Genomic DNA, 18884 nt, shown 5'->3' with positions numbered 1-18884 from the left:
AGGCCAGATGGAGTGCTAGCACCATCCTGGATGGGGCAGGTGCTGTCCATTCCAGGCTGCTGGAAGTCAGAGTAGTTCCTTTACTGGAGTCACATCTCCTGGGCTGGTGATGGCCCCTGAGAGGGAGCATAATCCCAGAGCAGGCTGGACAGCTGCTGCTCACCAGTCCTGCTGTGTCTCTGAGTTTCTGATTCAGTAAAAACCCTCCGATTAATATTAACAGACAGAAGGCCAGCCCCTGTGTTGTACACAGTTAGACATGAAATGCAAAATTCTTACCTTTAAACACTTAAAGAGACTAGAAATAAGTGAACAGAGAACTCTTTGGGACCCCTTTTAAAGGGGTCTATATATAGACTATAATTAGTCTATCCATCCTTGGTTCGCATGTGAAAGCAGTATGTATTAAAGGTAATTCCTCTCCCACGATTGATTTGCTAAGTGAACCCTCTTCCCAAAATAACCCCAAAGGGAAACTTCAGCTCATACCCCTTCTTAAGTATTCAGGTTCCAAATGAATAAAATCTGAATTCACGTGTGCTTACTGGGTGTCATTGGCTCCTGGGTGAGTGTCTCCTTTATACCCTTAAATAAGGTGAGTTTGATTCCTTAGCCAAGTTTGAGCTGTAATGAAATCCCTCCTGTTGTTCTCCCTGTGAAGTGTCCTGTGCCTTAGGGATGGGATTTGCTTTCAACCTGCACTCATTTAACTGCCAGATGTGCAAATTGCCTGGAGTATTGTCGGTGACATTAGCTTGTACTCACAGCCTTAAACATTTGTACTGATATCAAGCAGAGGGGCCAGAAGGCTTTTAGGCACTTTCTGAAATGTTGGCAGACTATCCTATTGGCCTATCTTCAGGAGGATCCTTTGGAGAAGGGAGTGAGAGAAGGTGTACCGGTTAATGGCACTGTTCTTGTATCTCACTAGGCCTGGGTTGAATTCCTGGTTCGTCTTCTTATCAGCTGTGTGACCATCGGCAATTTACTTAAGCTTTCTGATCCTTAGTAAGCTCATCTGTAAAATGGAAAAATAATAACAATATCTATCTTAAAAGGCTGTTGTGTGGGCTAATGAGGTGAATAATGCTTTTAAAGTGCTTATGATGTCATAATGTCCTATACTAAGTGGTAGCTGTTATTATTGGTGGTGTGGCTATTATTTCTTCTGCTCCTTTTGTTTTCCTAGCTTCTGTTCTGACCTTCTAATTCTTTGCAGTAAGGGGGTCCCTTCATGTTTGACAGTTGCATGTGGCCCTAAGCCAAGCTTCCTTGTTTTCCTGGAAGTACATGTATATCCTCAAACTCTGAGAAACACAGGACTTAATCAATAACAGGGCCTTGGCTTGTATGTGCTTCCCACTCTGGTTTTGAAGGGTTTTGTCCAACCTTAATTTCATTTCTCCATAGTTTTGCAAAGGGCCCATGCTATGTATGCCTACAAGAAGTGGAGGTCAGGGTGAGATGTTTGTGCTTTCTTGTTTTATTGTTTATCTTGCTGTAGGCCTCCACACAGTTAAATAGTTTGGAACAATTGCCAACCATCCTTTATGATGGTTTGTTCCATGGGGCTCTTTTAATACACACACACACTTTACCCCTTTTTTCTTTCATGTAAGCAATTAGTCTCAACTTTTACTAGACCTGTGATCTTGAGTAAATTACTTAATCCTTGTAAATCTCAATTTCCTCATCTGTGAAGTGGGAATAACCACAAAACGTGTCTCATTGGGTTGTCAGGGGCATAATATGGCTTTTTAGCCTCTGGTGTGAGAGGGTTAAAAGAGTCTCAAACAGCCAAGTCTCAAATAGGGAATGGCTCACCTAGCGTGAATGACTTCAGGGTTCAGGGAGAGGAGAACTAAGAAATCTGTGGAGACTAATTTGCTGTCTTCTCCAACTCAAGCTCAGACTTGCCTTCTGGTGGTGATGGGAGAAAGGAATAGATGTGCCCTGAGAAAGCTTTGAGGGGAGTCTAAGAGAAAAGCAAACCTTATGCGCCTTTGGAACAGATTTGTCCCTATGAGAACCTAATCTCTAAGTAATGTGTCTTTTTAGTCTGATGCTAATCAGATGAACCATCTGGTTCAGTGTAAACTGCTTTAGGATCCACATTGCTCGCTTTTCTCAACTTCCAAAACAAACAGAGGAGGAGTAGAGGGAGAGACGGAGAGAGAGACCCAGAGAGAAAAACAGAGAGAAACAGAGACAGAAAGACAGAAGAAAAGAAAGACCCAGAAAAGGATCCAGAGAGACAGAGACAGAGTCCTGACAGAGATTTGGAAGTTCTTCCAGTTTTTATTTTCAGCTAATGGGTTTTTCTTTGGAAACTGTATTGAGAAGCTGTTCTGTGAGTACAAAGCACCCAGCTTTTCTTTTATCAGGATGTAATTTCCTTCTTTCCCCCTCCTTTTATCTGTTGCCCACAGTATGTGGAGCTGCGGGGACCTCAGTTCACTCTGGGGGATAGGGGCACAGATGGCTGTGCCCAGTACCATAGGGGGTTTATCTTTGCTAATCAGCACATCACGGCAGCACTGGCCTGGGAATAGAGGAAAGTCCTCTCACTCTGCAGTTATTACTTTGCTTGGTAAACTTATGTAACATCTCTGAGCCTCCAGGATTCCACATCTGAAGAATGTGAATAGGAATGTTGCCATGAGGATATGGACTTTTGATTCAGGTAATTCTTGTTTCTGATTCTGCCCTGGTCACTTAGTAGCTGTGTTCTTTTGAACAAGTAACCTCTCTGAACCTTGGTTCCTTTAGCTACAAAAATGGGATAATTATGTAAAACAACCAGCAGAGTACTTGACACACTCGCTACTTATTTAAAAGCACCTGTTGCGTCTAGTGTATAACAATAATAGCCAAAAGAATAATAATGACATCAATAGCATCTTAGAGAGAGAGAGAGAGAGAGAGAGACAGACAGATAGACAGACTTATATTTATTAAATGTCAACTATGCATTAGGTGTTATATAGGACATGAACATGTATTAAATTCTCACAACAACCCAATATCACAGGTATTATTATTCCCATGATATAGATGGAGAAACTAAGGTCTGGAAAATCAAGTAACTTTCATCCTAATGAGGCCAAATATTACACAGTGTATTAGGGTCTTCATGTATTGGGCTATGTGTTGCTGGGGTAAGACATACATCCCCAAATCTCAGTGGTCTAGCTATGTGGAGGTTTAGTTCTCTCTTTCGCAAAGTCTGAGGAGGGCTCTGTGCCTTTTGTCCCTTCTGAAGCTATTCCAGCTGGTACCATGGCCTCCAGGCAGAAGGAAAGAAAGGGAGGGAGGATGGATAGCCACACTTGTTAACTACCACAGCCTGAAAGTGACACCCACCACGTCCATTCACAGTCCCTTGGCCAGAACCCAACACAAGTTCCCAACCCAGCTGCAAGGGAATCTGGAAGTGAAGGGATGCACATGGAACATTTGATGAGTGCTGCCTCTGCTATTCACAGGTAGTAGGTGTTAGAGTTGGATTCGGAACACAAGTCTTTTGAATAACAAAACTCATCTTCCTTCTCCTATGCCATGCTTTATTCTCAGAATGAATAAAAAGGAGACAATAGTGCTTATTTTCTTGTTGAAAGTGCTTCCTTCATCATATTAGAAAAAGTGCCTCCCTATACCTCCCAAGGGAATTTTTTTCTTCCATCTTCCACTCCTTGTCCCTGTTTCCAATGCTGGACAACTCTCTGACAGCTGTGCCTAGGGACCTTTGCCTGGGCGGGAGATGGGACTCTTGATGTCAGTAGTAGCCATGCTGCTGCAGCTTTTCAGAGCAAGCTGTGGTGTTAGTGGGCCACCTGGAGCTTGGGGTGTCCACATCAGGCTGGGCTCTGAGACTGTTCAGAAGGAAAAGGCAGTAAGAGAACGAGTCCTCTTCCTTCCAGGATATGCACTAGTCTTGTGGCGGGCTTCTCGTCTCTCCTGACATTATACACAACCTTCCACAATTCTTCTATTTGCAAATATTGCCTAGAAGGCATTCTCTCTCCCCAAGGCCTTCCCCTACCTCCAGCCACTAACCAGTAGCTCCTACTCATCCCTTTAAGACCCAAACCTGATGTCTGCAGTAAGTAGGCATTTCAGCCCCATCCATTCAGCATTTACTCTGTTTCTACTATAGGTGGGGCCTGGGAGGTAGTGGGGATGCAACTGTTGCAAGTTTGCAAATTTCTGCACCAAGTTCAGTGTGCAAAGATGATAAAGCTTCTAGTTTTTGTTTTTGTTTTTTTGTTTTTAAGATTTTATTTATTTATTTGACAGAGAGAGAGGGAGAGAGGGAACACAAACGGGGAGTAGGAGAGGGAGAAGCAGGCTTCCCACTGAGCAGGGAGCCCGATGTGGGGCTTGATCCCAAGACCCTGGGATCATGACCTGAGCCTAAGGCAGACACTTAACGACTGAGCCACCCAGGAGCCCCTCTTGGTTGGCTTTTAGTCTAATCTTTTTGAGTCTTTCCTTTACTTTGTACTGTGGCAACTTAAATTTTTCATTTAGTGGTACCTTGTGGCTTCAGATGTAACCAGTCTTTCAGATTCAAAATAGTCCTCTCCCTCTTTCCAATGTTGCATCTGGCACAGTGTCCCAGGAACCAAATTAGGAAAGGAAAGAAAGACTCGGCTTTTGGCTTTCCCCACAACCTCTCCAAAATGGTTCTCTTTAGGACTTTGGCTCAAGAGGAAACTTTGGGGCACACATGTCTGTGGCTGTAGGTCTCAATCTCAAGCAGAGGGGCCACTAGCCTTCCCCTCTGTCACATCTTCTTCCTTTCTGAGGAAGCCTTCCCCACCTCTTTCCCCAGCGGTTATAAAGATGGGATGGCTGCCAGGGTACCTGACCAAAAGGGAAAGGTGGGACAGTAGAGAGTTCAGTACGATCAGAATATTATCCTCAATTCACAAAGGGGATAAAACAAGGCATAGACCCTCTGTGAGGGAGATTTCTCAAAACTTAGGTGCACCTGGGGAGCTTATTAAAATTGCAGATTCCTGGACCCTATGCCAAAGATTCTGACCCTGAAGATGGTGGGAGGGCAAATGATATGCGTGGTATCAGCCCTCCAAGTGGATTCTGATAAAGATGGCCCTCTGGCTGACGCCTCTGGAGTTGGAAGCACAATGCCAGGAGCTTGAGTGGGGAAAAGGAGAGCAGTGTGGGCAGCGAGAAGTGGCTCCCACAGTGCGTAGTGCAGACTTGCATCTCCATACTTGACCTCCGTGCTCTTATTTGTCTGTTCATGGAACTGTCTGTGCTGATGGAATGGACTTCTTATGAATAAGGGCTATGATTTATTTCTTTATGTGCCTACTCTGCTTAGAATTTCACTGATGCCAGCTTTCAGAAACTGGTCTTTGGAACTTGGCAGTAATGCAATTAAATGGCCAGAGTTGCTTACAAAGGGGGAAAGGAGAGGAAGGACTTTGATTGTACAGAACTGGAAGCATCACAGTATAGTTGATTCATAATACACCTCATCATTGGTCCACACAATCCCTACTTTTTTAAATTTATATATTCAGTTATCTTTAACAATAAATTAAACATTCAGGCACTCACTACCCAAAACAAAAACTAGAAACTTAATCAGTTACATGTGACCATGTGGCTCTGTCTTTCTCTACCTAAGGTGACCACATTCTTGAATCTTCCTTAATCATTCCTCTGCTTTCCTTTTTATGCAGCTTTATTGCATCTCTGTATATCCCTAGTGTTTTGGTTATTTTATCTTTATAAAAAGGGTATTGAACTGTGAGTAACTTGGTGGGAGTGGGGGGAAACTTACTTTATTTTCATTTAATATTATACTAAGATTCATCCATATTACAGGTTGCTCGAGTTCCTTGTTTTGACGACTGTGGAAGGTTCCATTGTGTGAATAAACCATATAATTTCAAGCACTTGGGCTATTTCAGTATTTCTCTATTGTAAGCATTGCTGCTAAGAACATTCTTGTACATGCTTCTTGTTGCAAATGTCCAAGAGTCTCTTTTGTGTTTACAACTACTAGAAGATTTGCTTGGTCATAAGGGACCAAATGCTTGACTTCAGAAGATGGTGATAAACTGTTTTCCAAAGGTGGTTGCACCAGTTTACATTCTCATCAGTAATTCATGAGGGATCCTGTAGATCCACATTCTTTTAACACTGGGTATTATCCCACTTCTTAAGTTTTACCAAAGATGGAGGTGTAAGGTAAGTCTTCCCTGTCTTGGGTTACATTTCCTTGATCACCAATGATGATGAAAATCCTTTCTTATGTTTCTTTGCCACTTGTGTTTCATGCCTGTGATATGTCCGTCCATGTCTTTTGTTCATTTCTCTGTTGGGTTGGTTGTATTTCTCTTACTGGTTTACAGGATATTTTAAGCATTCTTCATACTCATCTTTTGCTGACCTTACGTATTATGGATATCTTCTCTCATTTATACACTCATAACTTATCTTCATTTACTTAAGATGTAATTTCTTAACAGAAGTTCTTTTAATATCAATTTACTGATCATTTTAATAGTCAAATCTTATGTCTTGTTTAAGAAATCTTTCTCAATCCCAAAGCCTAAAAGATTTTCATTTGAATTTTTACTAAGAATTTTATAATTTTACTTTTGATACAGAAGTTTGTAATCAATCTACAGAACTTACGTTTTATATATGGTGTGAGGTAGGAGTCTGATTTTATCTTTTTTGCCATTTAGCCATATACTGTTCTCAGTTTCAAATGTGGGACAGTCTATTTTCCCCATCTTGGTGTCATTTTGTATTTCAAGGACATTACCTTTCCCTGGGGACTTGAGGGCAGGGAGTCCTGCTGGAGCCTGTATTCAATCCCTGGTCCACAATGTGCAATTCCTCTGTGCTATTATTACTGGTTGAGGGTGGAAGGGTCAGAAGGGCCAGAAGGGTCAGGCCTCTTTTTCTGTAGGCAAGCCCCAAATCAGGCTCCTGTGTTATGTCGGCTTCCTGTATTATGTGGAAAGACAGTATTTCTCTAGGCTTGGACCTTCTCAGTTATGAAAGAAATGAGATGGTTTCTTTGAATGATCATTTATCTTAAGCAAAAAATTGCTTGGGTCCATAGGTGGTTTCTTTATGTATCTGATTTAAAAAAAAAACACTGAACTAAGAGTAAGGAGACCTGAATAATAGCAACAACAGTAATATGAACAGTAGGAACTGCAGGTGACGTTTATTGAGTGCTTCTTATGCACCAGGCACTTTGCTACACACTAATGCTCATTATCTAATTTATTGCATAGTTGTGTGGCCTTGGCCAAGCCATTTAACCTCTGTGGAGCAACTATACAATCATGACATTGCACAAGATTTTCCAGAGCTCTAGCAACATGAAAACCTATGATTTAAAAAATTATTCTCTGATTCACAATGATAATATTGCTGAGTCTTTCAAAGATTGTTTCATGCCTAAAAACTCCTTCTCCTATATATTGCCCGCAATGCTTTAAAATATCCTGCCTGAGCTGGGAGCAAGGAATGAGGCCATTTTATAGAAGGTCAAACAGATGAAGGGAAACCATGATGCCCTCAAGGTCACGTAGCCAGGCTCGAACCCTGGTAAAGGTAAAAGGATTTATGTACCAGAGCCAATTTATTTTCTTCAAGAAAGAGCTGTTGAGTTTTGAGTACCTAAGTTTTTTTTTTTTTCACCAGAACACTTGGAGACATCAGAGATCTTCAAATAGGGGTTTGCCCCTCCCACCTACAGTGTTACAAAGCCACATCTAGTTCCAAAATGTCCCTTCCGCACTTGGAGATCTGAGAAGTGGCTGTCCCTCACATCTCTTCCCTTTTCAATGTGACTGATCGCAGAATTCAATCTCAGGAAGAAACCCTCAGATCTACAATCAGAGAAGACAGTGATTTAAGAAGCTGCAGGACAAACCCAGGAGACATTTGATAAAGTGTCCTTTTTTTTGGCTGAAGTGAAAAGAGATTGACATACAATCAAAGAAAAGAATCCCTCTTGAACCTCCCCAAATACTTAGAATAGTAGCTTTTAATGGCATTATGAAGTATGATTTAATTGTGGGGGAATCCCAGATTACCTCTTTAATGACAACCCAAATCAACTCTTCTGTAATTAAAAAAAAAAAAAGTACCTCATTAAAATTAGAGAACTGCAAGATCAGGCTGTTTCTGTGCCTTTCGATCCATGACCCATGGGGTTCTTTCCCAGTTCTGGAATGATTCTTTATATGAGAGGAAACATACACAATGAGAGAATTTCTGTAAATCTTTACAAATTTATATGTTGACTCCAAAATTGTTTTGTTTGTTTTCATTGTGGAATTACAGTCATGGGTGGTTTAAATTATAGTGAGGCAGGGTTTTAGGACATTCTGAGGCTTTTATGAGGACCTGTTTTAAGTTTGATTTTGCTGATTTTTCCCCCACAACATCTTCCTAGAATAGAAGGAAGTTTCCTTAAGACCACAATACAGCTGAATTGAAAAACAGCTGCAGATTCATTTCAATTCAAGTGATATTTATTGAAAATCTAAAAATGTAGCTAGCACTATGCTATGGGGAGTATGAAAGAAAGATAGTCATAAATAATTTTATGGCCACCATTTATTTAACCATTATATTGTGCCAGACACCATGCTAAGTTTTTTCACCCATTATCGCGTTATCATGACCTCCCTGTAAAGTATAGGTATTAATATCCCCATTTTACAGGTGAGGAAACTAAAAGTTAGAGAGGCTGAGAAACTTGTCAACAGTCATAGACCAATAGCATATCAGGACCAGGATTCCAGTTGGGGTCTGTCTGATTCCCAAATGTACTCTCTGAGCTGCTGTGCAAAATGGCATTTAAACAAAAGGGTTTCTGTCCCCCTGGGGAGCTTACAGTTGGGAGAGAAAAGATTTACTCCAGAGGTCTTCAAACTTGAGCCCACACATGAAGGTAATAGAAATAAAGATGCAGGTGCATCTGGGTCGCTCAGTCATTTGAGCATTGGACTCTTGATTTTGGCTCAGGTCATGATCTCATGGGTCTTAGGATGGAGCCCTGCATGGAGCCCTGTGCTCAGTGGGTAGTCTGCTTAAGATTCTTTTCCTCTCCCTCTGCCCCTGCCCCCACTTGTGAGTGCGCTGTCTCTGTCTCTCTCTCAAATAAATGAATAAATAAATCTTTAAAACAAAAGAAATGAAGATGCAGAGTAATAGTTACTATGCCTTTTAATAAAATAACCTTACCAATATATATTTTAATAATAATATAATCTTCAGTTATATTTAAAAAAATTTTTTTAAGATTTTATTTATTTACTTGAGAGAGAGAGACAGATAGTGACAGAGATAGCAAGAGAGCACAAGCAGGGGGAGAGGCAAAGGGAGAGGGAGAAGCAGGCTCCCCGTGGAGCATGGAGCCCAATGTGGGGCTCGATCCCAGGACTCTGGGATCATGACTTGAGCCGAAGGCAGATGCTTAAACCAACTGAGCCACCCAGGTGCCCCCAGTTATATTTTTTATAACACATTTTCTTCTTACCTATGAAACATGTGAGAACTTTCTTTACTTTGTAAAGAAATGTGATTCCTTTTATTTTTTCCTAAAACACAGTGCCATTGGGTCAGTCAGTCATTTTTCCACCTTTGACAGAGACAAGTGTACAGAGAAGTATTTCTCTACCACTAAGAAAGCAGGGTGAGGATGATCAACTGAAACTCAGCTCATGGTGGGGAGGCTACAGGGAATGGTGAGGACCAGGAGGGGAAGTCCATGCCATGGGTACAGAGGACAGCTGTGAATCAGTACCAACTCTTCGTTGCCATGTCAATATGTGGACTCAATGCTACCTGATCTTCCCCTCTTTGGAGAGAAGTTCCACAAATGTGTTTTTATGTGAAGCCTACCGATATGTTTTTTAAGCAATATGCAGGCCAAACAAAGCCTGCATATGGACCCAGGACAGCAAGCCTCTGGTGTAAATTTATCATTTATGGATTTAAAATAATTTATAGGGTTTGAATCAGTCTATTACAGGTTTATAGGGTTACTTACAAATAACCCTGCATATGACTATTACCAGAATTTGGCGAAAACAGTGCTTTTGGGGACAGGTTTATGGAGGAGGTAGGTGAATGTGGTATAGGGCCTCTGGAGAACAGACTCTGGGGCAACCCTGTAGTGTCAGAGGAGGAACCCTGTCTCACTGGAGACCCCCAACTTTCAAGTCTCAGAACTCGGGGTTCATCCTTGCCTGACACACTCCCTTGCTAATGGGGTCTCCAACCAGACCATATCATAAGCTTCCCCAGGCATATTCCTGGGAATGCTGGTCCAGGATTGGAAAAATGACATTTATTATTTATAGAAAGTAGTATTATCAAAATATTGTGTTCTTGTAGAACTTTGGAAATATATAAAAGCATCTATGAGCTCATAATTTAGAGGTAACCATTGCTTATTCTTCCTGTTTTTTCTACAATATATTTTAAATAATTGGTTTGTAATCTGCTTCTTTCACTGAGGATGTTTTCCCATGTCATTTTTAAGGACCTCATAGGACTCTGTTGTATAGATGGGCTATAACTGATTGCACTATTTTCCTATTTAGGGACATTTGGGTTCATTTAATTTAATGTTAGAAAAACTTGCTGGAATTCATAGCCTTGATAGACAAATCTTTGTCCTCTGTGCTCATTATTTCTTCACTGTTAGACATGAATCTCACTCAGCTTTCCCAATGCTTGTCGAGGATCATGACTCTCCCTTCTTCTTCCCCTACACACACATGCGCACATGCACACACACGCACTCTCACACACACTGTCATATGCAGGATTTTGTTTCCTCCTTATGTGATAGACTCAGCAGAAAGCAGACCATATTGTCCTCAGCGAAGAGCTGGAGTGGTATGATCCAATTTGGGAAGGGCATGTTATTACAACTCCACTGTCATCCTTGATAGCAGGGGGTGTGTCTGTGTGTGGATATTCTCTGCAGTACCAGGCACTTAAATGCAACCACGTCGAGAGCCCTCATTAGCCTCAGGCAGCCAAAGTGGATTTGCTGAGTGTGATACCCTCCAGGCTGGAGCGACTGCCCAAGTGGAACCAGACACTGGAGCAAGGGGGGAAGCCAATTATTCAAAGGCAAATAAGGCTCTAATTATGGTTTCAGCTAACAAGGATAAAATTGTTTGAGGAGAGACATCCCATTTTTGAAGTAAGCACAACACAGGACCATCATTCAGAACAAGGGCTTGGATCTAGTCCTGACTTTGCTGTCTTCACCATGACACTTCGCATCTAGGAGCATCAGACTCCTCATCTGCCAAATGGGAACAGCATAGGATGCTTATGTCATGGGTTTATTGTGAGCATCATGGGTGGCCGTGCCTGTGAGAGGCGTAGTGGGGTCTGGTACTTAGAATGGGCTCACAAATGGAACACCGCTGTCATCATTAGTGACTATTACTAGTATTACTGTTACTGAATCATCTGATAGTGGAACAGAATATGAAATCGAAACTCAGGAGACCTGGGTTTTCAGCTTTGCAGTTTTCTATTTGTTCCAACTTAGAAGTGAATGACTCTCTAAGTTTATTTTCCTCGTCTCTCAAATGACAAGCTTGGATTAGGGGTTATATCAGGTGTCTCACTCCGATGTTTGTGGACCCACCTGTGCTGAGAGCTATATATCATTCTCTTCACAGAGCCTCACGTCAGCCCTACTCATAGAGGCTATTATTCTCTTCCTTTTCTGCACACACAGGAAGCTGGGATCCAACCCCCGCTCCTAATTTCCATACTACCCTGAATTGTCTGCATGTCCCCAGCATATAGATTTGTTGGCTGCACTCAAGGTTTTTGAAATGTCTGAGATGGTGATGAGACTCAGGACTGTGCTCACACTGCTACCTTCCCTCTTTTGCCCAATCCCTCCAAAAACAGTACATGCAAAAGTCCAGAAGGAGACTCCTGTCGGACTTTGGGGGTGGCTCCTGATACCTCCGCTCTATTTAACGTAAATGAAATTGATAAACACTTGTTCTCCTTGGCTGGTGGGTTGTTTTGAGAGTTACCTAAAGGACTGTTTATGCATGTGTGTGTTAAAGAATTGAGCCCACTAGGTAGATCAAATATCTGAGCTGGAAGGGACGTTAGCCATCAGCTGCCCAGAGGTGGTCAAATTTAGCAATTCAGAGAAGATGGGAAGAAGAAGTTTCACCCTTGCATGGATAGCAAGCAGACCTACTTCCCTTGCTTCTACCAGAGTAGCACTCTCTCCCTCTCCCTCCCTACTTCCCTCTCTCTCCTCTCCCACCTCTCTCCCCCTCTCTCTAGACATCCAAGACAATTTGGTTTAAACAAAGAAGTCTAGGTCTAAAGAATTCTCTGAAAAATTGATCTGTTTCTGATGAGGGGTTTGATAGTGGGGAGGCTGTGGGGGGGGGGCAGGGGGTCCATGGGAACTCTGTACTTTCTGTTCAGTTTTGCTGTGAGCTTAAAACTGCTCTAAAAAATGTCTATGTTAAAAATGTTAAAAATCCAGTGACCATACACACAGAAACACAAATCGAGCTGCCCCTCCTGTCATCCCTTCTGCAGAGGAAGGGGAAAGGCCCTTAAAGATTAAGTGGCTCCAGGGAGGCCAGTTAGCTGCCCACGCACAGATTGTTATTGGAAGTGTGACTCAAGTGTGGTGGGGTCCTCTCTCTTTCTGGTTCAGGGGCACATGTCCGTGCCTTAGGCAGGTGGCGAGGGAATTTATTTCATCGTCCACGCCCATGGTAGGCCGGTGGTTGGTGAATGCATCTGCTGTTGCTGTGTGTTAGGGGTCCCTGCAGCAAACCCCTGTGAGCCAGCTGCGGTGCTGATTTCCCAGGGCTGCCTCAGGAGGAACTCACAAGGTGATTAGGTGGTGCTTCAGGCCCACACTGTGCCCACCCTGCAGTCCACCAGCCCCCAGCTCTTCACGTCTGACCATCTCCCTGTCTGTGTCTCCATCTCAGTCATTGCCTGACCTCCCACTTCATCCCCACATCTTCCCTGTGCAGCCCCGTCCTTAAATCGCTGCCTTCCCCCTGTCCTGGAGCAAAACCTGGCCCCTTGCCCCTTGCCCCTTGGTCCCTTCTTAAGCCTGCATCAGCCATTAACTGATTCTGAGTGAGACTCTCCTACGCCCATGCCCTCTAGTTCCAGGATGTGGGGTAAGTGTGGCAGTTGACCACAGGCTTCAGAGAGAGAACGGGTGGGCTGTAGGAATTCATTCCATGTCATATTCCCTGCCAGAGAGAGCTACAACCAGTTTTCTTTCTGGGTCATCTAAGAAGTAGGCATGGTGAGCATTGCTTTTTTTTGTTTTGTTTTGTTTTTCAGAAACACAACACAGTCTTATTTCATTTGGAGGAAGCATATTTCCTCTACTGATTTGGCTTTGGCCTCTATCCTTTTGGATTAGCCAATCCTGCCATTATTGTGCTAAGTAGCATCCGCAATTTCCACCCATCTTAAGCCCATTTTACCCTCCGTGTTGCCGCTCTACTCTGGCCAAAATTGGCTCCGTTACCCAGGAGGAACAGGGTCAGCTTTGATTCGACTGTACATTTTAAGCATCCCTCCCCTCCATAATGAAAGTGTGTTGTTTTTTAAAAAAATGTATGTTGGGTCCTTCTAACACACCTCCCCCCAGTGAACTCTTTGCAGGCTCCTCAAGACAGTGGGGAAGTTTTTAAGTCCTCCTCCTGCAAGGGTGAGCTAAAAGAAGTTGGCAGCTGGTATAGAAGCTCTGGCCCCCTTGTGCCGGCAGCTTCTGGCCACAGAGGGCGTTCCTCCTAGCTTGCATTTGGTTTATCAAAAATCAAACAAATGCAGTGAGAATCCACATATTATGGATCTGGGGAGGCTCTGATTCTTTTGATGCTTCTCTGAGGCACCTCCTGAATTTGCACCTTCTTGCGTTCAGGTAAAGAGTGTTTTCTCTGTATTCCAAGTAACTGGCATTGAGTAGGTCCTCAATGCATGTTTATAGGATGAAGAAACAATTATCTTAATTGAAAGATAGATAACATAGTCTGTTTGGAGAAATACTGTACTAAGAATAGGAAGATTGGATCTCTAGTCCCGTAAAGCTACTAACAAGCTGTGTGACTTTGGACAAACCACTTACCCTCTCTGGGCTCCATTCCTCATGTGTATCATCAGAGATTTGGATCTCTAAGATTGTGTCCATCTGTGTCAGTAAGTCTGTATTGCCAGAAGAGCATAGAAAAAGAGGCAGCAACTTCAAGTACAATTAAAACTGCTTGAAAAGCATTTGTTATCTTGGGGTTTTTGAGGGTACTAATGTCGGCTTGACATGAAAGACACTGAAGGACTCATTGTGTTCAGAGGTATCCTGGGTAGTGTATTGTTCACAGGCCTTGGCTGAATCCACAGTCTGTCATTAAGAGGTTTGTTCAGGGCTGGGTCTATGTTTCCTGGCTTGGGGGACTGCACCAGTTTTCTGAGCACTTGGAGAGGGGTTAACAGTCAGGACAATAGAACCTCCATTTGCAGGTGGATTTTTCTCTTCATGCATATATTTCCACAGGTCTCAATAAATTGGTTTTCATCAGCTGTGCCCCTCCCTGCCAGTGTCCCAGATTTGCCAGAACCTATGTGTGTAATGAGATGCTTGGTTTGGTTTGGTTTGGTTTGGTTTATAGGGATTCTGGGCTCCCCTCTGGTTGCAGCTGCAGGTTTTTAAATCAATTACAGCCTAGGTAGCAAGAGGTTCAGTACAGCACTCTGCTGTCTGTTCAACACTTGTGCCAAGAAGTCAAGAGGTCCCAGGCACGTCTCAGGAAAATCTGTGGTGTTTCAGGGGCCTACGGTGAGTTGCAAATCTTGATGGATGGTGGGACCAGTCTGCAAACAGCAGAATGGCTTATACTGTGGGTTCAGCAGGAAAAGAAGAAAATAATTCTCTAAGCATAAGATGTGTTACTCCCTCATCCTAGTTCATCAGGAGATCTTAGCCACACACATCAAGAGACAGACCTTGGGATTTGTGGAAGAGAGCAGGAGAGATGGCAGTCTTGTGGCTCTGATGCCTGGCTCCTTCCGTGTGGCCAGGCTTTTTGCAGCTTTTTGCTCTACCTTTCTCCCTCTCTTGCCAACATAGGGGAGAACACTGGATATTTAGAAAATACAAAGTTGGCAAAAATGTGGTGATGTCCTCAAGGAGCTTGCCTTCATTTGCAAAATGAGGCACTCTTCATTAAAATGCAGGATGAATGTTCTGTAGTAGAGCTATAAGCAAAGTGCCATGGGACTGCAGGGGAGAGAGCTAGATGATTCAGTCTTTCTTCTTAAAACATCAAAAAATTTTTTTAAGAAAACAAAACAAAAGAAATACCAAAGAGCTTCAGAACTGTAAATAGTTAGCCTTTCTCAGGAACCCTCTTACACTGTTGGTAGGAATGCAAGCTGGTGCAGCCACTCTGGAAAACTGTATGGAGGTTCCTCAGAAAGTTGAAAATAGAGCTACCATACGATCCAGCAATTGCACTACTGGGTATTTACCCCAAAGATACAAATGTAGTGATCTGAAGGGGCACATGCACCCCAATGTTTATAGCAGCAATGTCCACAATAGCCAAACTATGGAAAGAGCTTAGATGTCCATCAACAGATGAATGGATAAAGAAGATGTGGAATATTATGCAGCCATCAAAAAATGAAATCTTGCAAAAATCTTACCATTTGCAAAGACATGGATGGAACTAGAAGGTATAATGCTAAGTGAAATAAATCAGTCAGAGTAAGATAAGTATCATATGATCTCACTGATATGAGGAATTTGAGAAACAAGACAGAGGATCATAGGGGAAGGGAGGGAAAAATGAAACAAGATGAAACCAGAGAGGGAGACAAACCATAAGAGACTCTCAATCTCAGGAAACAAACTGAAGGCTGCTGAAGTGGAGGGGGTGGGATGGATGGGGTGGCTGGGTGATGAACATTGGAGAGGGTATGTACTATGGTGAGTGCTGTGAATTGTGTAAGACTGATGAATCACAGACCTGTACCCCTGAAACAAATAATACATTATATGTTAATTTAAAAAGTTAAAAAAGTTAAAAAAAAGACATATATGAGAACCTTAAGACAGATTATTTATTTTGGAAGACTTTAACATTGAGTTTTATTAAAATGTATAGAGAGAAAGAAAAAAAATAGTTAGCCTTTCTCAATATATTAGGCTAGATTTGGGTAATTTCTGATTTTTTTTTTCCACAACTTTTTTTTTTCCAAATTTTTTTCATAGCTTTCTTGACTTTGGCCCCAAGAGGGATTCTATATCCATCTATGACTTTGGAAAAGTCGTGTCACTTCTTTGGTTCTGTTTCTTTATCTGTAAAATGGGGATAATAATAGGGCTGATATAAATATTAAATGAAATAATGCTTAGCACAGTCCCTGGATGATAAAAATGCCCATAAGTGGTAGCATAAAATTAATATAATTATTATTTTCATTAAGTTTTCACTTATAATTATTTGTTTTCATTACTATCAGTTCAGAGGTGAAGCCAATGTAGAACATTAAAAATAAATTGTTGCTTAAATTGACTTTTTCAGAATATCAAGACAGGAAAAAAAACTGTGTGAAAAAGAGAATATACATACGTACTATTGTAATGCTGATAATAGTTATTTTGGTAATTTCTTATAAAAACCTTATAAAGTAGGTTGTTGTTCTTTTATAGTTAATAGAAACTTGCTTAACTATACCAGATCTGTAAATGAACAAGCTTACAGTTACTTACTGGTTTTTAATTACTGATCTTTTTTCCCTCAATCTACTTTTCTATAGGAAGAGGGAGATAAGACTGATAATTTGAATAAATACCTTCTATTACTCACCTGGCATAAATTATCACTTGACTGAGGCAAATGATCAGGTGATGGTTTGTAAGGTCGATGTAAAGACAGCGCTTTGCCCACTGGCTTCTAAAGTCAAGGGATGCACAGGCATATATCCTGGACAGTCAGCTTCTGTTGTGCCTGGATTGCAGTCGATTTTATCGATTTTTTTTTTTCAACACAACAGCTTCAAAAGGCTCTTCTGCCCCAAAGTAGCTGATCTTTTCAAATCTTTGCTACTTCTTCCTGCTAAGACTTTCAGATAACAGGGTAAATGCAATTAATAACTGAAAACTTTAGTTGATGAGAAGATATGCTAGAATATGTTTAAAGGTTTCACAATACATAGGCACGTAGAGTTGAGCAACTCCTTGGAGAGATTGTCCGATCCAACCTTCTCATTTTACAGCATGAACTACCCAAGGTCACACCATGAGTTAGTTGCAGAGATGGGAAACCAGGAATCCCAATTTTGATTTCTTTCTTGGTACCTGTGTTTTTCAAAGTGTGGGTATGTATTACTATATGCAAAATTATTTTCCTTGGCATGGAGAATAATTTTAGGTATGCACAAATAAAGTACTGTACCACAGAAGCAGAAGATCATTCATTCCCTCCCAACTCCCTTTCAATCTTTCTGGTTATGTCAAGGATTGTATGCTTTTGCTGCTTTGTCTTTAATCTTTCTCTACTAATCTCCTTTGATAACAAGGGAGCAGACCTCAGGCTTAAGTTCCTCTTGGAATTTAATAAAAGTGTTTTGTTTTTATAGTATTGATTGTTACACTTACCTTTCATCTATGGCAAGCAATACTGGTTTTCCATCTGAAATAGCAAATTTTTCTTTTAAAAGAAAGTAAGCAGATTAGCATGCAGCTACTTTATGAAAAAATATTAAGTAAATAATAGTGTAGGGTGTAAATTATGAGCAGTACATGGTAGGTTTCACATTGACAAAAATAATGGTTAACTTGGAAAATAAATGGCTGAACCCTTGGAAAATATTTGATCCTGCCCTTTAGAATTCTTTTGGCCCTTTGAGGATATATATGGCTGAATCCTATTGCTTTCTTATTCATGTCATACCTTTTTAAGGTATCAGCCAGAAAAACAATTATTAGATTTATTTTTTTAAAGATTTTATTATTTATTTGTCAGAGAGAGAGAAGAAATAGAGAGTGAGCACAAGCAGGGGAGGTGGCAGGGAGAGGGAGAAGCAGGCTCCCTGCTGAGCAAGGAGCCCATTGCGGAACTTGATCCCAGGACCCTGGGATCATGACCTGAGCCAAAGGCAGACGTTTAACTCACCCAGGCATCCCCAATTATTAGATTTAAAAGGAGAACCTAAAACTACCCATATACCAGAGATGAACTCAGATATGTCTACAATCCTATTATCGGTAGCTTTCCTACAAGCCAAAAAGCTGGATTGGTAGCCAATTTAGTTTCAGTGTGTAGGTAATTATAAATTATAAACTGTATACTGTTGCATTTATTGAGAACAGAAACTGGTTTTATTTTTCAAGGACTGATGTTCTATTTTAAGATTCTATTGTAGACTTCATTCTTGTTTTGTTTTCCCCTTCTAAGAAGTTCCTTAATTTCTCATTATCTTGCTGTTCAATGAGAGGGTGTGAATGGAATAAAAAGGTGGCAAAATGCAATTTATCTAACATTGTCCTACTGTTATCACATTTTAAAGATTAGAATGTATGGAATGAATGGGTTACAAATATTAAAGTTATCCATCAAAGGGAGGTATAGTTAACTTCCCTTTAACCTACAATTTACGCGTATCAAGTGAATACATGAAGAGAAAGATGTACTACGTTATACTATTGGCTGATTTTCCCATTATCCTTAATGGCTAATCTTCCAATGTTGCTTATTGTGTTTACCTATTCTCTGAAGCAAAAGTTCCTGTTTTACCTATAACTTAGTTAGCCAAATATCCTGGAACTCTGAAGATCG

General features: G+C 41.4%; 1 protein-coding gene across 1 annotated transcript in view; it reads left to right on the top strand.

Annotated features, from left to right (window-relative positions):
* The window catches only part of DOCK2 (dedicator of cytokinesis 2), a 419219-nt gene that overhangs the window by 119238 nt on the left and 281097 nt on the right, over positions 1-18884 (top strand). The gene's annotated exons all lie outside the window — the stretch shown is intronic.

This window comes from Mirounga angustirostris, unplaced genomic scaffold, assembly GCF_029215605.1.
Source record: "Mirounga angustirostris isolate CCGP_5_RB_7025 unplaced genomic scaffold, mMirAng1.0.hap1 SCAF_7, whole genome shotgun sequence".
Lineage (NCBI taxonomy): Eukaryota > Metazoa > Chordata > Mammalia > Carnivora > Phocidae > Mirounga > Mirounga angustirostris.
Note: the sequence above shows the minus strand (reverse complement) of the source record. Positions and strands in the feature narration are given on the sequence as shown.